Below are 14,955 nucleotides of genomic sequence, written 5' to 3'. Positions count from 1 at the left end.
GATAGTTCAAAAGTCAAAGTCAGAAAGAAAAAAAGAAAGTCAAAGTCAGAGTCAGAGAGAAAGAAAGAAAGTCAGAGAGAAAGAAAGAAAAAGAAAAATAGAGAGAAAAAGGAATAGAGAAACAGAAGAAGAGGGTTTGAGAGAAAAAGAAATCGAGTTTAAAAGAGAATTAGTGTTGAAGAGAAAAAGAGAAACTGAGAAATAGAGTGACAGAGACATCCAGAAACAGTTAAACAGCAAGAAAAAGATAAAGAGTTAGAAAAAGTCAAGTGAGGAATAGACTGAAAAGTAAAGCAAAGCAGAGCAGCAAAGCAAGAAATACGACAAAAAAATTACTAAACCACACCAAAGGAAGAGAGCAACCACAAGGGGGGAGGGGGGGTATCTTTATTAGGGTTTATTCAACTTGATTGAACGAGGGTTTTTTATTTACACTTCAGCAAAGCAAGTGGAAACAACAATGTACACAAGCACAAGTACAATCCATATGCACACTGGTCAAAGTCCAACTGACATACAGAGCAATATGTGCAAGTGCAGCAGCAAACACGAACACAGAGCAACACAAGCCAACCCCCTATCAGTACAATGTAACAATTGTTCTATTTCTGGAAAATTTAGGACATTTTATTGTTCCAGGAAACCCAAAACAACAGCAGCACCTGGAGAAGAAAACACTCATCCACCACACACCTCCTTCAGCTGACACACAAACCCACCCTCGCTCTCGTCTCGAGAGCACCCCATGGGAACGCGGTTCCCGGGAGCCCCAAAATCATCCCGCCTGACAAATCCCCGGCACGGTCGGCACCCAAACCCTGGCGATGAACGGCACCTCACAGACCGGCCGGGTCCCACATAAAAAAAGTCCAGTGAGGAGGGAAAAAATCCCCAGCCAGCGCAGCTGGGTTGTTTTTACTCTAAGTTTAAAAAGTAGCTGAAAGGCAAAACTCCCACACACAAGGTCAGAACCATTCCACACCCGCACTCTTCTCGCAGGCAGACAGACACAGTCACACACACACACACAGTCACACACCCTTCAGCTTACACCCTGACTGCAGCCCTTACTCAAAACATTCCAGCCAGGAAGATGCTCCGACACAGCTTCTGGATGCCGCTCCTCGACGTCGAACGGCGCGCGCCGGGAAAATCGGCAGCGTCGGTGACCGCGGAGATCCGAAGCCGCCTCGGGGACCTGCGAGACAACGGGAGGCGGTCAACGAGACGCCGAGGGCTGGGAGCTATTCCCACACCGGGCCCGTAAGTCTTCTGCCCAAAAACCCACAGAAAAGAGGTGAACCACTAAGTTTGATAACTCTTCCACTTAACCGTGACCCTACGTGCCGGGGCAGGGCAGCTCCGACCCTAAGCGGCACACGAACAAGGTGGTGCGCCCAATATAAACAAAGATGATGCAAGGGCTTGAAATAAATCTCCGGAAGATTAATTCTCGAGCCCAACACGCTTTGAGGCAGCGGAACCTACAGAACCACCGCAGTCACGTGAGAAGAGTCTAATACTCTCCAAAGAGAAGTCCAAGGGAATGGAACGTGAAAAGAAGGTGCTTATCAAAAGCGAGAAGGAAGATGGATGAGAATATCTTGTGTACTTCTTGTGGTCTCAAAAAGCAAAAATGTAAAGATGCCAGACTAAGCCCGATCTGAGAAAGTACGCGAGCAGAGACCCCCGCTGCCGATGTGGCCCAGAACGAGGCCGATAAAGCACCGAGACATAACAAAGCCCTGTGACACACAAGACGATGGACACAAACTACATAACACAGACACAAACTAAATGACACAGAGAGAGAAGTTGAAACTTCTGGGGAAGTAAACATTTCTGAAACATCTACCAACAATCCGTCCATATATATTTCCATTCCACGGGACTCTTGGTTTGATATATGCGTGTTAACAGTAATCCCCGCTGTAGCAATCACCACTATGCATAATTCATTAATTCTTTGGAGTTGCTGAGTATCATCTTATCAGTCTTGTTTTTTTCCTTGGCTCTGGTTTCGGGCTTTTTTTTTTTCTTCTGATAGGATTTTCCAGGAATGTGAAGACCCCCCGCATCCTTCCCAAACTGACCACCCAAACTACAGACATTCTATAGCATTACATTACACAACCTAGGCAAAGTTTTTCTAACATTAAGGAACATGAAAAAAGCCAACATCACAATACATTCATAACAATTATGGAACATGCGAAAAGCCAATACCACAGTACATTTATAACAATACCTCCCTTTTCCTTTCTTTAGAGATCATTTGGCTTGACCGCCGCCTCCTCGCCCGCCACCGCTGAGTTCTGCCATGCCGGAGTCACGGAGCCAGTCCCCCGCGGCCCCACCGCCTCCTCGCCCGCCGCCACGGAGATCGGCTGCGCCACTCCCGAGCTCTGCCGCGCCATCGCCGCCCCCGCCGGGGTCCCCCGGCACCGTGCAGCCGTATCCCTCCGCCGCCCAGCAACATCCCTCCGCGCAGCGCAGCCCCGCCTCACAAGCTGCAAGAAGCGAAGGGAACGATGCAGCTCCAGTGGCAGGGGAGACAGGGAGCCGCTCTGCCGGAGCTGATCCTCCGTGCCTGAGGCGGCGCGGCCGGGCCGGTGCGGGAGCGGCGCTGCACACGGGAGCGGGCGCAGCGCGTGCGTGACTAGCGGCTCCTGGCGCCCCCTGGTGGCCGCGGTCGGTGCCCGTCAGGCGTGGGGCGGGAGCGGCCCCGGGACCTCGCGGGCCCCTCACATCCCCTGAGGGATCGCTGGGCTGGAGAAGCGCTTCGGGACCATCGAACCCAGCCTGTGCCCCATCCCCACCCTGTCCCCAGCCCAGAGCGCTGAGTGCCACGGCCAGGCCTTCCTGGGACACCTCCAGCGATGGGCACTCCAAACCTCCCTGAGCACTTCCAAGGCCTGAGCGCCCTTTCCATGGGGAAATTCCTGCTGACGTCCACCCTGAGCCTCCCCTGGCCCAGCCTGAGGCCGTTCCCTCTCCTCCTGTCCCTGTTCCCTGGGAGCAGAGCCCGACCCCCCCGGCTGCCCCCTCCTGTCAGGGACTTGTGCAGAGCCACAAGGTCCCCCCTGAGCCTCCTTTGCTCCAGCCTGAGCCCCTTTCCCAGCCCCCTCAGGAACTCTCCAGCCCCTTCCCAGATCCCTCAGGAACTCTCCAGCCCATTCCCAGCTCCCTCAGGAACTCTCCAGCCCCTTCCCAGCTCCGTTCCCTTCCCTGGACTCGCTCCAGCCCCTCCGTGTCCCTCTTGTCCCAGAGCTGCCCCCAGCACTGCAGGTGCCCCAGCAGTGCCAGCACAGGGACGGGCACTGCCCTGGCCCTGCTGTCACCCCAAGCTGGCACAGCCTAGGTGCCCTTGGCTTTGCCCACCTGGGCACACCCAGCTCGTGTCCAGCTGCTGTCCCCAGCACCCCCAGGGCCTTTCCCAGTTTTCCAGCCCCTCTTCCCCCAGCCTGGAGTGTTCCACGGTGAGCCAAGGGAAGCACCAGGCACTTGGCCTTGTTGACCCTCACACTGCTGGTCTCACCCCATGGATCCAGCCTGTCCCGATCCCTCTGCAGAGCCTCCCTGCCCTCCAGCAGATCCACATCCCACCTGACTCGATGCCATCTGTGAATTTACCGAGGGTGCCCTCAATCCCCTAATCCAGATCATCAATAAAGATATTGAACAGGACTGGGCCCAGCGCTGATCCCTGGGGGACACCAGGCTGCTCCCAACTGGGTACGGCACCATTCCCACCCCTCCCTGGGCTGGCCATCAGCCAGTTTCCAACCCTGCCCAAGTGACCCTGTCCACGGGCTGCAGCTTTTCCAGCACAGCAGCACCCTGGGAGTGCTGGACTGAGGCACGGAGGCAAAATTCCATCCCAGAGAATAGCCTGAAAAAAGGAAAAGCATCGGGAAAAGCCACAGAGGATGCTCAGAAGAAACAACGCAGCTCCTGGGCCTGGCGCAGGGACAGGGAAATGTGTAACTCCAGCCCAGAGAACACGTGCTGCTAGAAATAGCAACATCAGAACAGAAAACTGGATCCACAGAGAGAATTAACTCCCCGCACATGTGAAACAGAATATTTGGGAGAGGTAAGAAAGCTCAGGCGAATCCCTGCCGTGTCCAAATGCTCTGCTAGAGCAGGCTGCACCTCGGCAGCACGGCTGTCAGCACAGGGATCAGCAATGAGCGCTTGGATGCATCCATCCGTGCCGGGAAGAGCAGGAATCCGCTGAGCGGCAGCCAGGGCTCCCCTGCTGCAGGCACTGCTGAGTGGGACAAGGACATTTTTGTGACTGCCGAGCAGTGAACGGCAAAAATGGACAATTTCCGCTCCTGTCTCCAGGAAAAGCAGCAGGGATCAGGCCGGGGAGGAGGTTGCTGGCTCCGGGAAGGGATTTTTCCAAGCCGGGAATGAGCGCAGGCAGCAGAAGGAAGAAGCTCTGCAGGAGCTGCCCTGCACAGCTGGCCACAGCTGGCCTACGGGTGGCACAGCACCTCAGCAAAAGAGGCATTTAGTGTTTTTTAGTGAAAAAACCCCTTTTTCAGTGAGTCCCCAGGTGCTGCAGGGTTGGTTGTGTCCAATCCCACAGCCCAGAGCAGAGCAGTGGGACAGAGCTGAGGCAGGAACGCCACAGGGCTTATTTAGTCAGGATTTTTTCCTCCTGGAGGAGTTTCTGGGGGTATCAAGGGTTCCCTAAACTGCCTCCCTGCTCCATTATTTTATCCAGTTCATATGGGACCACTCAGAAAATCCTGTTCCCCTCATGTCACCTGGCACCATTTGTTATCCTTGGTTCCATCTCTAGAGCAAACAGAAACTTCTAATTTAATTTAAATGAGATTCTATAACATTCAAGCATCAATTTTTACCACCTGCTCTTCCCTTTTCCTCTTCCTCACTTTTTTCTTTCCCTTTTCCTTTTCTCTTTCTCTTTTTATTTTCATTTTTCTTTCTTCTTCTTTCTGTTTTTCTTGCTGTCTCTTTTTCTGGTTTTATATCTATTTTTGGGTTTAATTTTATTTTTATGTCTAATTTTTCCTTTCCTTTCCCTTCCCATTCCCTTTCTCTTTCCCACCTCTTTCTTTCCCTTTCCTTTCCCTTTCTCTTTCCCACCTCTTTCTTTCCCTTTCCCTTTCTCTCTCTTCTTTTTCCTTTTTCCATTTATTTTTCCTTTACTTAAGGAAATATCTCAGCACACCAATTGCCGTTTAATGCACAACTCAAAACTTTTTGGAAGCAGTAAATTCCGTGTTTAAGCTTTGATTCTTGGACAGGGAAATCAGGAACATCCAGGCTAGAAAGAAACTTAATGCACACATGCTGGAAGCCCTTCCCAGGCATGAACCACCTGGAATTCGTTCATGTCTTTGGGGAAGGTTTTGGATTCAGGTAAATTTAAGTTAATTGCTTCCTTGGGCAGTTTGTTTCTCTCACTAAGTCCAGATTATTAAAGATCTGGGATGAAATTTAAGATGCAGCTGTTGTGGACAGCTCAGGATGGGAAAACAAGGAACACAAGCAAGTTTGAAGGCTGGGAAGAGCAGGTGCCTTTTTACTGAAATATTAATTGCGATTACCAAACACACACAATGGCCAGGGCAGCCCAGAATTCTGCTCGAGAAGGGGCAGCACAGCAGAACCCCCCTGCAATGCAATAAAACACCTGGAAAAACATCTGGAGCAGTCCCAGAGGCTGCAGGGATCCTGCAGGGCTGTGTTGGGGTCTCCCCGTGCAGTAATTCTCGTGCCACCACCTATCCCCGTCACTTTAGGATTCGATCGGTAGGATGCATTCTTTAGGGGTTGAACCTTGGAATTCTTGGGGAGCAAAAGGTGCTGGGAGATGCTGCTTACCTGTGACGCATCCCCGGGCGCTGTGGGCTCTGTGCCAGAGGGCTCCAGGTGGGATTCCAGCTGGGATCATCCATGAAGCTCTTTCACAGCAGCAGGTGCCAGAATGCTGCAGCTGGACCCTGGAGAGGGTTGGAAAGCACTGGAGCACACCGGAGTGCTGGAGTCCCAATCCCTGGAAGTCTTCAAAAAACCCGTGGGTGTGGCACTTGGGGACGTAGCGGTGCTGGTTGAGGGTTGGACTTGATGACCTTTAAGTGCTTTTCCAACCTTAAAAATTCCAGGATTTTGGGATTTTTTTTTTCCTTCTTACCTGTACCTGGGTGCTGCCTGGCCAGGCATGGGCCACTCCAACATCACACCTGGATTTTCCAGAGGGAGGTTTCTCCCCTGCAGGTCCACAGGCTGTTCCACACTCTCCCAACAGCTGCTGCAGGGAAAACAGACACTTCCCATCCATACAGGGAGAATACTGGAAAATCCTTGGCTTGGTTAGTGCTGGGATTATCAAGAAATAACTCAGGTTTCTCTTCTGGGATGGAGATCATGGATCCACCATCCTCCTTTTTATGCCCTCATCATATCCCTCACCCTAAAAACATCTTATGGGGCTGGGCATCAACACATTAAAACACCAATTAAAGAATTAGTTAAAGCATTAAAGCTGCTGTCACCCAGCCCTTTGCAAAGCCCCTCCCTGCAGGCACAAATTCCCTCTCTCTGCTTCTTCTTTTTCTGGGGCTGCATTTTGGAGCAACCCAAGCTCAGGGATCAATCAGGGAATAAAGAGGATTTTTTCCCTTCACCTCTGCTTCCCCAATCTCCTGTGGCCAGGGACATTTAACAGCCCCAATTTAAAGAGCTCTGACCTGCAGACAGCAGGAAAAAGCTGCTTTTTCCTCTGCTGATCCTCAGACGTGTTTTCAGTCCCTGCTAGGCGGCTCCCTAATTCCAGCCCTGTAACAAAAGGCCCATTTTAAACCCAATATTCCTATTTCAGGCAGACCTGGGGGGATTTTTGCTGCATTTGAAGTTCCTGGAAGCCTTTGGCGCTTTCAGTGATCCTGGATCCAGCCCAGCAAGAGCTGCCCCAGATCTGGGGCAAGGTGGAAAGAAGGGAGCAGATTAAGACCCTAATCTTGATTCCATCACGGATTTTTTCATCACCAGTCCTGGTGAATCACTTTCACTTTTATTATTCTTCCAGTCCCATTCTCCATCTGGGAGATAAGATCTTCTTCCCTGGGCTTTTTTTTTAATTTAAGGTAGATTGCACTGACACCTTCTGAAGGAGGATGGATTGACAGCTGAATGGATTTTAGTAGAGGAAACAGCTTTAAAAAGCCAGAAAAAATCTGTTTATGGCCCCATGAAAAAGAAAGTTGCTTTGAGCTGAAAACCTAAGGAGGCTTTAGGCTCTGTACAGTCCTGAATTAATGAGAGTTTCTGTTCTATTCCTAATTTTTAAAGCTTTTGCTTTTAAAGACAAAGTCCGTATTAATGTTTTGTTCCAGCCATTACCTGGCCTCGAAATCTGGGACCTCAGCCGTGCTGTTCCCTAATCCCAGAGATTACCCAGCCCTTCTTTCCCTTGCATCCTAAATACCACACAAAAAAACGGCTGAAGGGCTCATTTCAATTTTATCTGCAGTGGTTTTATCTCAAAACTTCGAGTGTTTCTCCATTTCTCTTTGAATCCGGGGGCGAGGGGAGCAGCTCCTTTGGAGCTGTGATTTTCCCAGATTTCCCAGGCTTTACAGGAAGGGGAGGAACCCAAGGTCGTTTCCCTCAGTCAGGAATTTTGCTGTGGGAATTCAGCTGCTCTCCAGGCAGTTCTTCTGTCAAACCATTAATCAGCTCGGAAAAGTTGATTAATCCACGTAGGGGCTGTGGAGAGAAGGATACAAAGGAACTTTTCCATGATTTTGGGGCTTGAAGAGGGAGTGAATTTCCCTCGAAGCTGGGAAGGGCCTGAGTGGGAGCAGGTTGGGAAGCAAATGTCCAAAAGGGGAAAGATGGATTTGTTTCACATATATTGTTGGGAATAAAGTCTCAAGCTTAGTAAAAGAACAACTAGTAAATAAAGAGGCAAAGCCAGCACAACAATCTAACTCTGTATTGACCCCAGTTCAAGACATGTATATGAAACTCAAACAACAATTTCATCCCCATCTCTGGTCTACCCTGAATTTCAGTGAATATCGATATAGTTTATAAATACTCCCTTTGCCTGCTACTCAGTCTTTCCCTGTCCATCCAGGGAGCAGATTACTCCATCCTTTGCTCCCGACTGCAGCTCTCCTGCCCAAATGCTGGTTCTCACAGACACTAACTAAGCAGAAAAGTACTACAATTGTTCACTTTTAAAGTAAAATTCTTATTACATCTGGCTAAATAATCAAAATAAATACAAGTATTGATGGTCACGAGGGGAAAGCTTTTTTGGAAGAGAAAATATCCATTTTGGTAGCACAGATCCCATTTTGACAGTAATGCACTCTTTTGGGTTTGGGAATCTTGCACATCTAAGACAGCTGAAAATTGGTATTTTGGAAGCTGATACTTGAAATTGGGCCATTTTGATATTTTTGGAACTTAATATTCTGATATTTTGAAATGGAATTCTTTTGGTATTTTGGAACCTGGTATTCTGGTATTTTGAAACTAGGTTACTTTGCTATTTTGAAACTTGGTTTTCTGGTATTATAAAACTGGACTACTTTGGTAATTTGGGATTTGATATTCTACTATTTTGAAAATGAGTTACTTTGCTATTTCTGAACTTTGTATATTGAAACTAGGGTACTTTTGTGTTTTCGAACTTGGTTTTCTGGTATTTTGAAACCTGGTTTTCTGATATTTTTTAACTTGGTTTTCTATTATTTTGGAACTAGGTTATTCTGGTATCTTGGAATCTGATTTTTTTTTTTTTTGGTAGGCTGTTTTATTTGGTATTTCTGTAGGCGGGGGGAGGGTGGTATTTTGTGACATGGGCTTTCAGTTTAGTATTTTTGTAACCTGGGGGGTTGGTATTTTGTAACCCGTGCTCGGCACGAGCCTGTGGCATCCTAGTCCAGGCTCTTGGCTTCATTTGCCTTCTTCCAGTGCAATTATCCTCTCATGGGAACTGTTAAATCCCAGACTGCACAATGAGACACGCTTCTCAAAACAGAAGTAAATTCCAGCTATGCAAAACATCACTGCCACATTTAGAAGCACTTCAGCAAAGACCTCGGAAAAAGCAAAGGTGACGTGTGATTACCCGGGGCCCCAGGAAACTGAGGTAAGGGTGGGGAACAAACACATAGCAAACAGCTTCCACTGCTTCTTGCTCCAGCCACTACTGCAAGTGCAGCTTCCCTGGAATTTCACGTCCAGTATGTGTCTTCCAAGCTCAGCAGGTGAACAAACAGGTACTCCAGGATTTACTTCGTTGGTACTTCAGGCAGCACAGACCCTCCACGAGGAACTGGAATCCAAGGGCAGGTCTAAAACTGGTCCTTCCTCCCACTTGCTGCTCCACACTTTCTCCTTCTGGTAGGATGCAGGTGCCTTGCAGAGGCAAGAACACTGCTTTTCAATTCAGTAGAAAACCTGCCTGAAAAAAACAGGACACCAGGAGCCAGCAGCAATTCCTTAGTGTTTCTGTTCAGTGCTGTTCTCCTGCTGCCTTTCTTCATGGGGCCTTTTCTGCCAAGGTCATTCCTGTATGATTTTATCTTGACAAATGCTTTAGAAAGTTGAGTTTCTTGAGAATTGTTTCATCCTGACGTTTTCAGTGCTGCGCTTGCCACGATCCTTTGCATGCCCTAACTCCGCATCCAATTCAGGGAACATCAACTTAGCCCTGGGCTGGGAAATAAAAGACAACAAACATTTTTAAATCGTCCCTGCCTTGAGGGTGTTCAGGCCCGGGAGAAAGCCCTTCCCACCACCCTCTTGGACTCTTCCCAGTCCGTGTAACTCTGGAAATGTGCATCTGAACCTGAATTACACAGATCGGGGTGTGTTCTGCACACCAAAGACCACAGCCCCAAGCACCGGGAGCCTGAAGATGCTCTGGATTACAATTCACAGCCTCGGTGAACCCTGCAGAGTAAAGCCAAGCGGTTTCTCCTTCTCCTAGGGAGGAAAATGCATGACAGGGAGGGCTGTCCCAGCTGACCTGGCCCTCATGGGCAGCTGCGTCACTGAACAGGATAATCCGCTGGGTCTTGCTCTGGTGCTGTAAAATACTACGTACCCTGTGGCTCTGGGGTTCAAAAGCTACTCTTAGGTCAGCAAAAAGGTCTCTGGCTGAGACAATCCACTGAATTCAATGGCAGATCCCAAAATCTGTTTCCAAGTGCATAAAAACCTACACGTACAAAAAGGTGCCAAGCACAGTGGAGTTAAAGGTGCTTTGGGCACTGGCTCCTTGAACTGCAGGGAAATGATCTCAAGTCTGGCTTTGGGCTGCTCCCCCCTGCAGCCTGTGTTCTCCACACCAGCCATCGTGCCTGGGAAGGCCAGGGGTTTTGGAACCCCTCTGGGAACCCCCAGCCCCCCTGCCAGTGAGAAATGACACTGTCAGTGCCTGCAGCCCTCACCCCAATTTGTGTCGGTGGGTGGTTCCTGATGCGGCACTTGGGAACATGGCTAAGGGGTGGCCCTGACAGTGCTGGGGCAGCAGTCAGACCTGATGGTCTCAAAAGGCTTTTCCCGCCTCAGGGATTCTACGGGACATCCGGTGACTGACCCAGCTGCACAGACAGGCATGGGAAGCTGTTACACACAGATTATATTGCCATGAGCCAGAGCACCTCAGGGCATCCTTGAGCGAGTGCAGAGAGCAGGAAAAAAACACACTGTTGCACCATTTATCCTGCTCTGTGGTTTGCAAGTGGGGCATGAACACCATTTTGTTCTGTTATTTTCCTTGATCACTCCAAGGAAAATAACTATTGAGCTGGCAATGAAGATTCCACTTTCCTGATACTCCTGGCCCAGAACCATGGCCCAGCAGGCTTCTGTGGCAATCTGAATTATTTGTGCAGTTCAGAAGCTGCACATCCCTAAACTAATCCCTTGGGAGCATGAAGTTTCCCACAGGCATTTTGTACTTCAACGTGTACTTTCAGCACACTGGGACAATTTAAATAGGAATGAGGTCACTTTGTGATAGCACAGCATTAGATCAGAGATATCAAGAGACTCACCGGACAACATTCACTATGGACTCTCCATTCCCATTGTTCTGGCTGCAGCATCCTCATTTCTCACAGGTCTGTTTCAAGGACTCCCCTCAGAAAATGGATCGCTGGTCCCAGTAGCAAATCCCCAAGGGCATTTTTACTCCCTGCAAACCGCAGGAATGACCAAGGATAGGTTCTATCATAGGAAACGCAGAGGATTGTGATGATTACACAGCTTTCCCTGTGAGGGCTTCAGTTTCTACCTGCAGTCCCTGAGCAGCTCTGCCTTGGCTCCACCCGCCTGCTCCGAAATGCCTCCGTGGGGTTTAACTCCAGCTCTTTGGATCTGCCCATCCCCACCGACAGGCAGCACCGACAGCACAGCAAGGGAGCATCAGAACAGGTACAGCCAGGGGCACACCAAGGCCATCAGGTCCTGCAGCACAGCTTCTTGTGCTTCCTGTCTTCCAGTTTTTGGTACAGATTCACTGGAATTTAACCTTGTAAAAATCATGTGGCAACACTTAATGTTAACTCAGAAATTCCAGTGCATCCCTGCACCACTGGGATTCCGGCTACTGTACAAGCTGTGAGAGGCAGTGAACAAAGCAGGACCTTACCGGTAAATCAGGTGCCGATCTGTTCAGCCAACAGCAGCTGCAAGAAAGGTACTGAGCCAGCACCCCACCAATACTACACTAAAAGAAATGCCAACACCTTGAGAATCGCTTCAGTTTTGAATTCCTTAAGCAAAACCAAAAGTGATTTTCAGATGTTTAGCCAAAGTCCATCTCATTTTAACCAATTTCTGGGACTTGTTCCCAGCCTCCTGATGTTAATTTCCCAGTTCACACGTGGCTGCCAGCATTAGAGCTGGTTCTACACGCAGACACGCGAGGCTGCTGCGACTTGTCATTTCAGCAGTTCCTGGGAACGTGAATACAACCCACATCTCCCACCTGCTCAGCACGGAGTCCATCCGGCACTCACAGAGCTGCTACGAGCTGAAATTCTCCCTGCTCCCCCTCTCTGGGAAACCTTGCCTCAAGCTCTGCCGCCCCCCCCCCCAGCTCTCACCTCCAGGGAAAGAGGAGCTGCATCCTTGCTGTGTGCTCCCGTCTCTGCACAGCTCCTGCCCTTTGGGGGAGCAGGGGGATGGCAAAGGCAGCTTTAGTGACTGTTTGGTATTTTCTGACCATTTTGAGTTTTCATGCATTTCCCGGGGGTGGGGTGTGGCCAGGAGCCCGGTCCGGCACCGCGTGGCGTCGCGGGGTCCTCGTCACGCGCGGCGCGGCACGACCGGGACAGAGACGTCCTCGCCGCTGCCTGCCGCCGCACGCTCGGCTCCTGCCTACCCCCGAGACCCCACACCGAGAGACTCCACGGAAAATCACGCTGAAAGCGCCGGGTCGGCATCGAAATAGGGGTCGGGTTCAGGCAGCTGAAAAGACGCCTTTCGGAGAAGTGGGGAACCTTGTGGCACCATATTTGGTCCTTACCCAAAAAGCGCATGCGCACGGTGCCTCACCGGCGCACGGTGCCGCCAAAAATCGGCGTGCTGGCATGCTATCGTTGGTGTGGCATCACGTGACTTCCGCCAATCCTCGCCATCTTGGGATCTGGCAGAAGCCGCTTCCGGCGGGGCCGCCATCTTTTGTGTGGTACGGAAAAAGGGTCCCGCTCCTCAGAAAAGCTTTTTTTTCCGTCGCCTGAACCCAACCCCGACTCCGACGTCGACTCTGCTCTTGCACCATCCGCGTCCGCACACCGCAAAGCGCCGCGCAGGATCGGGCTGCAAGCGCGGGGTCGGGGTCGGGCTCAGGCAGGCGGGAGGACGCCTTTGTGAAGAGAAAGCTCCTGCCGTTGAGCAATTTTTCCCTTCCACGAAGCGCATGTGTGACCGCCCCCCATCTTGGGAAGGACGGCGTTACCCGTGCCCAAGCCGCCATCTTGAGTGTGGCACAGGCTCACCGAGCGGCTGCAGTTCGTCAGTACGTGCAGTTCTTATCACCAGGTGGCAGCAGCGATTTAAGTGCCAGCCACAATCTCAGGCTGTTAGACGGAGAGAAAAAAACTGAATACACTAAGCTATTTCTATTGCCTTCATAGGTACCATATTTTCTTCCATTTCAAGCCTTTTCTTGTTTAATTTATATATATAAAAGTTCTATTTGCATTTTTAAACCTTATATATCCATATTTAGGACTTCTTACCCTCGAAGATCCTGTATATAATACACTAGATACGGGGTTGTATTTTGAAATCCATTCTAATATAAATTATTAATTTTATATATATATAAAGGTAAGGAAAGCTACAGTTTTTAATATTTTCTGCACAAACACGCCCTCTAAACTTCCAGGCATTTTTGGGCTGTAACCTCCCTTTTTTAGAAGGACCACGCCTAAGCCCTCTCATACCCTACTCACCTTCTCCTCCAATGCATCTTCACTCTCCAAGTGACACTGGGGTGCCCGAAATGACATCATCATCCCGCGGATTCCAATTCCCTCCCTTTTTACTCGTCCCCAAAGAAGGCAAAAACGAAATCACACTAGCCCGGACAGCAGCATGTTTCTTTAATAAAGCCATTTACATTTGTGTACACCCCCCCCTCCCCGCAAAAGGAGCATCTTCCAGAAAAATAAAGGGAGGGCAGCCCCCCAAATGGTCGAAGTCCCTCCCCAGCTCCCGCCTCACAGGCTGGCGGCGGCCCCACAGCAAAGGCGCAATGTGTCCGAGGATGGTGTCTCGTCTCCCTCTCAGGCTGTTCTCTGCCTTGTTCCTCCTCTGTTCCCGCGCTCCAGGCAGTGCCAGATGTCTCATCCCTTCCCTGTGACGCTCCTGCGGGGATATCACCCTGCGCGGCTGGAGAAAACGGCTGTACGATGGTCGGAATCTGTGCTCACAGACCCGCCACGACAGCTCCAGCCCTCGCGATGGTGCCGCACGTCTCACTGGCAGGGCCAATGAAGCCCAATGTAAACTGTGAAAATTTTAAGAGTAACATGAAAATCGATTTTTTTGTTTTGTTTTGTTATCCTGCTCTCTCACGGCTGCGGCCACAGGGAGAGCAGCTCCAACATGTACAAACACACACTGCACACAAACAAAACAAGAACCAAAACTCCCTGAGAAACCCGAGTACAGGATCAAGGATACAATCAGGACCCACAGCTGGAGGTCAGCAGAAACAAGGGGGGAAATCGCACGACCCAGGGCTGGTACCGCACTCTATTTTGAACTCTAGTGCGCAGTAAAACGCTCCTTATCATACAGATACGGCATCGCGTGACCTCTAGCCGCATTGTGCAAGTGCCGCCGGAACGTGCCTGGGGTTGCGCGGCATAGGCACCTTCCCCTGGGACCGCTTCCTCCTCCCCGTTTCAGCACGCCCTACCGCGGAGAACGCCGCGATGCAGAAGCGGCACCGGAGCGCTGCCTGACGGCTCCGGCACCGGGCCTGGCGCGGACTACAAGTACCATGAGCTCCCACGGGAAGAGGGAGTGGGTCCCGTGAACGCCCGCGCGGAGCCGCACTACAGCTCCCACAATGCCTCACACCGTCTGGTGTCTCCACTCCGGTCCCGATTTAAATCCAGGCAGTGAGGAAAATGGCGGTGCGCGGCTGAGTGTGGGGGAGACGGAGATGTACCTGAGATTTGGCGCATTTCCTAGGTGAGTGGGGTTTGGAGGGAGGGAGTGAGTAATGAGTGGAGGGAGGAGAGTTCTAGTTCGCGTTCCTCTGCTTCTAGTGCTGGGGTGGGACGGGGATGGCGGAGGGAGTGCTGCCCCTTGCCAGGGAAGGGCGAAGCTTGGGGGTGGCCCTGAGGGGCGGCTCTTTTCTGTCTCTCGCCCCCCTCCTCAATATGAACGTGGTTGCCTGAGGGGAGGAGGAAGGGGAGCGTAGATGGGTTGTGT

At 50.7% G+C, this 14,955-nt stretch overlaps 1 protein-coding gene and 1 long non-coding RNA gene across 28 annotated transcripts in view; one reads left to right on the top strand and one right to left on the bottom strand.

Annotated features, from left to right (window-relative positions):
* Positions 1-366: 366 nt before the first annotated feature.
* On the bottom strand, positions 367-14,353 carry LOC116452454. Of its 7 annotated transcripts, none has more exons than XR_004243497.1 (7): positions 13,464-14,353; positions 11,058-11,229; positions 9,122-9,706; positions 6,173-7,746; positions 5,863-6,085; positions 2,249-2,510; positions 367-1,198 (listed from the first exon to the last, which is right to left on the bottom strand). It is a non-coding gene; the product is annotated as an uncharacterized LOC116452454 (long non-coding RNA). The 7 variants fall into 7 exon arrangements; XR_004243498.1 differs by lacking the exon at positions 13,464-14,353 and adding an exon at positions 12,111-12,526; XR_004243492.1 differs by lacking the exons at positions 9,122-9,706; positions 11,058-11,229; positions 13,464-14,353 and having other exon boundaries at positions 6,173-9,115.
* Positions 14,354-14,550: 197 nt separating this feature from the next.
* Positions 14,551-14,955, top strand: part of NCOA3 (nuclear receptor coactivator 3) — a 62,922-nt gene continuing 62,517 nt past the window's right edge. For all 21 annotated transcript variants that reach the window (XM_032126980.1, XM_032126973.1, XM_032126971.1 and 18 more), the window contains exon 1: positions 14,551-14,712. The gene's annotated coding sequence lies outside the window, so the exon portion shown is untranslated. The remainder of the gene's footprint in view (positions 14,713-14,955) is intronic.

This window comes from Corvus moneduloides, chromosome 17 (genome assembly GCF_009650955.1).
Source record: "Corvus moneduloides isolate bCorMon1 chromosome 17, bCorMon1.pri, whole genome shotgun sequence".
NCBI classification, from domain to species: domain Eukaryota; kingdom Metazoa; phylum Chordata; class Aves; order Passeriformes; family Corvidae; genus Corvus; species Corvus moneduloides.
The sequence above is the reverse complement of the archived record's forward strand: the minus strand, read 5'-3'. Positions and strand labels throughout refer to the sequence as shown.